Source organism: Brassica napus, chromosome C2 (genome assembly GCF_020379485.1).
Source record: "Brassica napus cultivar Da-Ae chromosome C2, Da-Ae, whole genome shotgun sequence".
NCBI classification, from domain to species: domain Eukaryota; kingdom Viridiplantae; phylum Streptophyta; class Magnoliopsida; order Brassicales; family Brassicaceae; genus Brassica; species Brassica napus.
Genome location: NC_063445.1, coordinates 32354676 through 32364239, shown reverse-complemented (window position 1 = coordinate 32364239; position 9564 = coordinate 32354676).

Below are 9564 nucleotides of genomic sequence, written 5' to 3'. Positions count from 1 at the left end.
TTCTCGTTTTATATTTAAAGATAAATGGATTTTCGTTCATACATATTTGTAAAAATTTATTTTGATTTTTTTTAAAATAACAGTTAAATTGTTATTATTCATTGAATATCATATTTTGACATAATTTGAGTTTTCGTTTACATCAAAACTTATCATATTTTAGGATAATTTATTTAAAGTAATTTTCATATTTTTCAAACAAATTCTAAAAATTTTTTTTAAAATATTTTGTTATAAATTGTTAAAAATATTGAATTGCATTTCAAATAAAAAGGTAAAGATATTAAAAATATTCTAATTAAAATATGTAAAATTTAATATAGTTTTAAGGAAATGGTCAAAATAAAAAAAATACACATAAAATAATCATAATTTTTGTTAACTGGGCGGATCATTATTTATATGATATCGCACACCAAAAAAAATTTATGTTTTTAAAATTATCTAATTAACTCTATACTCATTTTTTTATATGATATCACAATTCGTAAAAAAAGATAGTTTAAGATGTAAAAAAAAATATTTACTTAATGATATAATATGAACGAATATTACAAATACATCATTTAATAAAATAAATAATTAAAAACTGAAAATTCATACCCGCGGGCCAGGGTCTAGTTATATATTAGACCGACGTGGATTATTATTGGCGGAGGCCCTGCTTGATATGGGTTTGGGTTCATCGAAAGTGTTCAATCACCTAAAATAATAAACTTTTCATAGCACTGAACTTCCAATTTAATTATTTTGTTGTTTTTGAATTATTAGACTTGGAATTTGCAATCTCTAAGATTTTATTTAGGCAAATGATAAAGACAATGGTGATGATTGGTTTCGACTGTGGCCGTAGAATTTTAGCTATAAAGTTTAGTTGTAGATAATTGGTTGTAACTGTAAAGTTGTTACTGTAGATTATTTTTGCAAAAACTTTTGCTGTAGTTAAATTTGTTGTAGCTGTAAGCTATAGGCTGCAGATATTTTAAAATAAAATATGTGAAATATGTGATGTAAATATAAAATAATTATTATTTTTATCACTTAAAATAATTTTATAATATTGTTTAAAATTATCAAAGTTTATTGTTATTTAAAATGTGATATGTAAATAATATTTATATTATTTAAAATATTTCAATAATTAAAGCACCCAAATTAGAGTAAAATATTTATAGATGATGTTTTTTTATTATGATTATCTTATTTATTTGATATTATAGATATTTTTTTATTCTACAGTTTCTACAGCTTATAAATGAAAGATGTAGGTTTTTTTAACTAAAATAAAAGAAAAATGTTTGCTTTATTTTTTTTGCTGTAGCTTTAAAATAAAGCTAAAGTATGATTGGTAAAAATTAATAGAAATTTGATGTAAGATTTAACTTTGAAAAGTAAAGATAAAGCATGATTGGTAAAATTTAATGATTTAGAAAAAATAAAACTAAAGTAGGTTGATAAAGCCCAACCAATCACCTCCATGTTTCCTTCTCAGAAATCCGAACATACGCCATTAACAACAAATCAGAGCAAAGACCATACTGAAGAGAAAAAAAAAAGTAACTTTCTCCTTTCATTTTTCTTTAAACACAAAAAAATTAGTTAAGCTTAAGAATCTAGGATTAATGTCGAAGCTATTAGCTTTCTTAACAAATTGTCGAGTCTAACGATCTGACTTGGTGAGCTATGACTCAGTCACATGGGGCTACGTGTTCCACAGACTGAGCGTCTGAGCCGGCTAACCATAAAGATTCAGAGCTCTCTCGAGAGGATTTTCAATTACGCTAATTGTAGTCCTTTATGCTTCTTCTCCGCTTACATTTATCTTGACTGTTTCACTTTGTTATTGTCTGCTTTATTTCTCTCTATATATTCCTATGAAATATAAAAACTCAATTTTTAAACTGATAAGGTTTATTATTCACTAAATTGTAACATTGGTACTTAAAGCAGGTTCTACAACAATGCTTATTATGCCAAAGTGGGAGGGACAATTGTTGAATCTGAAATCAACATACTTGATAAGAACACGATTTCGATTTAAGGTTCAGAAGGAGTCTCCGTAATGAGATTGGAACTTGGCGAATGAACATAGAAGAGCTCTTGTATTTTATAGTTAAACTCGATTAAAGGTTACATACATACCTTTTGGGACGCTTATAATTTAGGAAGGGCTTTGACGAAGGTGTTACACCCGTCTCCAACAATAAATTTGTTGATCGAGCGTTTTCCGATATGGATGAATTTGCAAGAGACTAGTTCGGGATTAATTGTGTTCGGTCAATTTTATGTCCAACCTGCCATGATGCTTAGAGTAGATAAGATTTCATTGCGAGGTGCTCTATCGTACTTATGTCATATACAAGCGTTATGAACGGGTTGTCATGGTTAGACTGCCATATACGAGGTGTCGTGGACGGACTGTAGCGAATGAGCTATCGTATATGTGATTCCTATTCCGACATCTTAATACGAAGCCCATTAAAACAAACTAAAACTTGATTCGTATAACAATTTGGTGATGTCACAAGCCATCTCCGATTTTTTTTCATTTGCTGACGTGGAGCTTTCAGAGACAGTTGACTGTTATATATGTAGAGTCATTTATCTTAGCCGTGTATCACACTATTATTTAACTTTACACAATGTTAAAAGGATGAGTATTAAAACTATATAGATCACACGAACTTGGATTATTGAACTTCATACAATCTATTTAATTGCAACAATTTTGTTTAACATGATCATTTCTGGATATTATCTAGTTAGCCTTTATATTTTTAACCCTTGTAAACAACCATGAACTACTACTCTACAAATATTTTCTACTTTCTACATATCTGGAACTGTAATTTTTCTAACACGGACTGACAAACACTATTTTTTCCTACGGTTTTTGACAAATAGAGTAAATTCACTTACATAAATTTATCAATTTCGCAAATATTTGATCATGCATGGATACCTAGTTTTACCTATGTTTTTAATAATGCGCAAAATTTCTTATGCAATTCATAGTTCATATCTTTTTTTGTTTAATTATGTATACGTGCACTACAAGAAAACAGCGATATTCTGACGGACATTCCGACGGAAAATGAAATCCTCGGAATATACCGAGGAATTTCCGAGGAAATTCCGAGGAAACACAAAATTGGGTTTCCTCGGAATTTCCTCGGAATATACCGACGGAATTCCGAGGAAACTACAGTCCGTCGGAATCCGTCCGGAATATTCGAGGAAATTCCGAGGAAAACTGTGTTCCTCGGAAAAAACCGATGAATTCCGAGGAAATATTATAGCCGTTGGAGAGCCGTTGGGGGATTTTACAAAATTCCGAGGAAATTCCGACGAACTAGTTTGTCCGTCGGAATTCCGTCGGAATTTCCTCGGTATGTCGGCAGGATTTAAACTATAAATACAAGCACTCCTCTTCCTCTTCATTCACTTCATATCTTCATCCTCCCTCTTACTCTATTTACACACGAATTTGATTCATAAAAAATATGTCTTCTTCAAATTATTTTCGTTCTTGGATCGATCGACCTCATTTGGATCCGAACACGAGATTGCTTACGGAAGAATACCAACGAGGTATAACTGAATTCATGGGGTTAGTTCACCGACAACCGGAAGCAAAAACAGGTATGTTAAGATGTCCTTGCTCTAATTGTAAAAATAGAAAGGTTATTAAAGAGTGGGATGTTTGGACTCATCTATATTTGAGTGGGTTTACACGAAGTTACAAAATTTGGTATCATCATGGGGAAACTGATTATGAACATGGTAGTACTAGTGAACCTCAGCCAGCGGTTAGATTAGAAGAACCAATTAGAACGGATGTAGATTATGGTGTAGGTACTGAGCAGATGGTAAATGATCATTTTAGAGGGGAAGATTTACCCAATGCAGAAGCTAGGAGATTTTATGATATGTTGGATGCTGGAAAGCAACCATTGTACGAAGGTTGCAGAGATGGTCATTCAGCTTTATCATCTGCTACAAGATTGATGGGCATTAAAACAGATTATAATTTGGCTGAAGACTGTGTGGATGCGATTGCTGATTTTGTAAAAGGTATTCTACCCGAGGATAATGTAGCTCCTGGTTCATACTACGAGGTTCAGAAACTCGTAGCTGGTCTTGGTTTATCGTATCAGGTAATAGATGTATGCAGCGACAACTGCATGATTTATTGGAGGGTGGATGAACAGCGGGTTACATGCAAATTTTGTGGAAAGCCTCGTTATAAAGATACGAGTGGAAGAGTTCCAGTGCCATATAAAAGGATGTGGTATTTACCTTTGACGGAAAGGTTGCAGAGGTTGTATCTGTCTGAACGCACAGCGCAACCAATGAGATGGCATGCGGAGCACTCAACAGATGGTGAGATCAGACATCCTTCAGATGCAAAAGCGTGGAAGCATTTCCAATCAAAGTATCCCGACTTTGCGTATGAGAGAAGAAATGTCTACCTTGGATTATGTACTGATGGTTTCAGTCCGTTTGGCAAGAGTGGAAGACAGTATTCTCTATGGCCCGTCATTCTTACACCATACAACCTCCCCCCAAACTTGTGCTTGCGACGAGAGTTTTTGTTTCTCTCGATTCTCGTTCCCGGACCAGAGCATCCTAAGAGATCACTTGATGTTTTCTTCAGCCACTAATATATGAGTTGCAACAACTATGGGCTCAAGGTGCTGAAACATACGATGTTTCGTGTAAAAAAAACTTTCAAATGCGGGCAGTACTAATGTGGACAATAAGTGATTTTCCAGCATATGGTATGTTGTCTGGATGGACAACGCATGGAAGGCTATCATGTCCATATTGTCAAGATAACACTGATGCTTTCCAACTAAAGCACGGAAGGAAAACGTGTTGGTTTGACTGTCACAGGAGATTCCTACCACCTGATCATCCATATCGTAGGAGTAGGAATTTGTTTACGAAGAACAAGAGGGTGTTTGACAGTCCACCTCCGGAAATTTGTGGGAAAGATTTGAAGATACAACTAAGAGATTTTGGTGCAGAAAGGACGCCAGAAGTCGGTGGACATGAGCGTTTTCCGGTAGATGCTGTTGGAGAACTACATAACTGGCACACAAAAAAGTATTTTCTGGGATCTGCCATACTGGGAGGATCATCTGCTAAGGCATAATTTAGATGTCATGCATATTGAGAAGAACTTTTTTGACAATCTCATGAACACGATCCTTAATGTTCAAGGTAAAACAAAGGATAATTTGAAGTCAAGACTGGATTTAGTCGATATATGTGCTCGTTCAGAACTTCATGTTGATGAGAATGGTAGGGCTCCTTTTCCCATATACCGACTTGATGCAGCGGGAAAAGATGCGTTCTTTGATTGGATTTCAAACGATGTGGAATTTCCAGACGGTTACGCATCAAATTTGCGTAACTGTATCGACAGAAAGGAAGGAAAGTTTACTGGCTTGAAAAGCCACGATTGCCATGTAATGATGCAGCGCCTCCTTCCGTTCGCCTTCAAGGAAATATTACCACGAAATGTTCATGAAGCAATTGCAGGGATAAGTGGTTTCTTCCGCGATTTATGCACGAGATCAGTGACTCTTGAAGGTATTGAAAATTTGAAGACTAACATAGCCGTGATTCAGTGCAACCTTGAGAAGATATTTCCTCCCTCATTTTTTGATGTTATGGAGCATCTTGTTATTCACCTGGCAAGAGAATTGGAACTTGGTGGTCCTGTGCAGTATAGATGGATGTATCTGTATGAGCGGTATATGTTCCATTTGAAGAAGATGGTGAAAAATTTAAGTAGGGTGGAAGGTTCTATAGTCGCACAGATGATCAATGAAGAAACTTCAAACTTTGCCGAGTACTACTTTCCAGCAGAAGTTCAGACCAAAAACAGAAGACCTGCTCGGCATGATGATAGAGGCGAACGGGCAACATATCATGTTACGGTTCCAGACATTTTCACAGACGTTGGACGACTTAGCGGAAAACCAAAGGACCGTCGACTTACTGAGCAGGAGCGCAGTCATTTGCAAACATATTTGCTCACCAACTGCGAAGACGTTCTTCAATATGAGAGGTAAATAAATGAGCTTACAAATTTTTATTTTAACAAGTTGAAATTTAAATCTTAATTAATTACATTATTGTCATCATATACAGGATTTTCATGGCAGAAAAGCGGTTCGAGTATAGATACGCCACAGAGGACGAACTAGAAGAAATGAAGCAGAGAGAATTTACTGGATGGATGTTTACTTATGTGAGTGCTTTAAACAAATTAAAATATATTTTATCACATATTTATACTAATTCACATTTATTGATATAATATATATATATGTGCTATTAATAGGTGTCTGCTGGTTTGGCCAGAGGTGAAACATTTGACGATTGGATACGTGAGATGGTCGTTGGACCAAACTTTGTTGTGAAGTCATATCCGAGATTTTGTACTCGAGGATATGCATTCACAACTCAGAAGAGGAGACGTTCGAGTACGACTTATGATGCTGGCGTTTGTTCTGCATCAGGAGATGATGTATACTACGGACACATACATGAGATTTTGGAAATCAAGTATTTGGGCATGGTTGGATTGCGCTGTACTGTTTTCTATTGTGATTGGCACGACAACACCCCAGATCGAGGTGTGAGAACAGATGCATTTGGTGTTACATCAGTAAATTCGAGGCGAAAGCTGCAATATTATGATCCTTTCATTCTTGCTTCCCAGGCCGATCAGGTAATTAAATGTTAATTATTCAGAATGATTCATCATCATGTGTATTAATTTATAATTTTTCTAAATGTTACAGGTTTGTTATATCAAGTACCCCCGGGTAAGGAACAGAGATGATCCATGGGTTACTGTTACAAGACTCAACCCGAGAGGCCGAGTTCAGGGAAGTTCTGAGCTGGAAGACCCACTACAACCAAGCACATCCGGCAACTGTAGTGCAGCAGAAGATTTAGCTGGAGTTGGCCTTGTAGTCGATTTAACCGACTTTGGAGAGGAAGCCGTCGTTCACGTAGAGGATGAACCAGTGATTGGAGAGTTTCACCAAGATCCAGATTCAGATTCATCTGGTGATGATGACTCGGAAACAGACTACCATTGAACTTATTTTTTTTTTTTAAGAAATACCGAGGAAATTCCGAGGAACACTTGATATAACCTCTTTCCTCGGATAATAGTTATTTGGTTTATCTAGCAAGGCAAAGCTGAATACGAATTAAAAGCTACACAAAACACAACCAAATAAAGAAAGAAACCATGTAAAAGAAATACGAACTCATAATTAAGAAACCTAAAAAAAAACTCAGTTCAAAATTAACAGAAAATAAGACCATAAAACGTTAGAATAGAAAAGAAAATAAAATAGCCGGTGATAGCTCCTACTCCTCGTCTCCTGCTCCAGATGTTCCTGCATCGTTGGGTCTCTTGGACCTCTTTCTTACCCTGTGTCTACCACTCGAACCCGAACCAGAGCTGGATGGAGAGTTGTCCCGATGAACTACATCATCCTTTTGGCAACGACACGGCCTGATACGTGAAATGGCAGCCCAGATCTTGTGTAGCATGTCGTTGTTTGTCTTTATGCTCTGATCTCTCCAATGTTGTTGCTGGCGCGAAGTGGCGTTCGGTGGAAGCTCTTGCAGCTTGTACTGGCTGGAGTCTGATGGGAGTAGCTGATGGGGTTGTGAATCATCTGGAATGGCTTGTGCAGCCTCATCTTGTCCTTCTTCATCAACCACGCCCTTGCCTTTGGTCTGATATTTGGCGTGAAGAAGGATGGCTTGTCTACTAGTGCGGTAGCAGGGGGTAGGAACTCAACTGCAGCCTCTGAAAGTAGAGCAGTCAGGCCGATCTGAGGCAGGTGGCAGTAGAGTGTTTTCTTCGCTCGGTCCTGGAATACGTAGACGTAAGGACCATCCCGATCGATCCTCGAGTGGGGACCAGCTATGAACTCCTTACTTACTAGAGAAATGACATCCAAGTAGTTCCAAGCAATGTTGTTCGATCTGTCCAGTGCTACCTGCTGGTTCTCACAGTCTACACCCACATGTCTAAGGATCCGAGTAATCACTGCACCAAATCCACATGCATTGCTCTTGGATTTGGTTACTTTCCCCTTGTATCCTGCTAAGTTTGCGGCCAGCACCGCTCCCATGTTGAAGGCAGTAGCAGGTGGGAATGTAGAGTTTCCAAATGCCGGTAGCAAATGCCTCACACCTTGGTACAGGAGGCACAACTCCATTGCGTGACTGATGCGGCTGTGGTTGTCCCGTATAGCAATGAGCCAATGAGGCGTGTCGCATATCTCAGTACTGGGCTCCGGATAAGTGACTCCTTTGCCTGAGAAGATCTATAAACCCCTGTGCCAATCGTTTCCCAGAAGTTCAACAGCTCTGAAGTCCAATAAAGACCATATGTCCTCTCCCCCGCACTCAATCCAAATAGTCCGCAGAGGTCTGTGAAAGATACCTCATAGTATACTTTCTGCACTACGAATGCCAGAAAACCTTCCTGATGGCTATCATCGGGACGGGTGACGTATGCGGATGCTATGAACTGGCGTACCAACTCCGGATAAGTGGGTTCCTTGAGGTTGCATAGTTTGCCTAGACCCATGTTCTGGAACAGTCCTTCAATGTCTGCTTTGATTCCCAATATTGTCATCGTCTCAGGACATGCTAGTTGTGTAGCCGGAACGGCTACCTTCTTCATGTTGTTGTAGTGGGTGGTATCAGACTTATCCCACTTCTTTGGCCTTTGCTTCTCCAGCTGTGACGAACCCGCTTCTTGTGTGTTTTTCTTTGCTGATGTTTTCGTGCGCTTCATTCTCTACAAAATAGAATCATTGCTCTCAACATGGTTATAATCAATTAAGAAGGCAAAGCTGAACATGAAAATGAAAAGCAAAATCGAGTTGTGATAAAAAAAACGAAATTGAAAAAAATTCTCTATCCCTAAATCATCTCAAATCATGTTCCAAACTCGTTGATCACAGACAATTGTGTTCTATTCCATGTTTAAACATCTGTTTCATGCATATTTGATCAAGGAATCAACACGGAAATAAGAAATTCACAAAACCCAAAAATTGCTCAAGAACACGATTTCAGAATGTGGAGATTCGCGGAGTATACCTGTCTTAGGGTGAAGACGAGTGTAGGAATCAGGTAGAGCTCGAAAAATCAAGTGGAATAGAGCCCAAAATTGTTCAAATCGGATGATTATAGAGAGAGAAAGGGGGGGGGAGAATTATAGGGGAAATCGGAGGGGATGAGAGTTCTAAGGTTTAGATCCAAAAAAGGTCGGGTTTTGCCTTATAATTCTGTTTTCCGAACACGCATCGATCGATGCGTTTTGTTTCTATAACGCATCGATCGATCACATTCTTACGGCCCGGGCCATCTTGGTAATCGATCGATGCGTTTTTGTTCTATAACGCATCGATCGATGCGTTTTTAAAAAAACATACAAGATTTTCCGAGGAAATTCCGAGGAACAATTCAGATTGTCGATCGATCGATGGGATACTCTCATCGATCGATCAC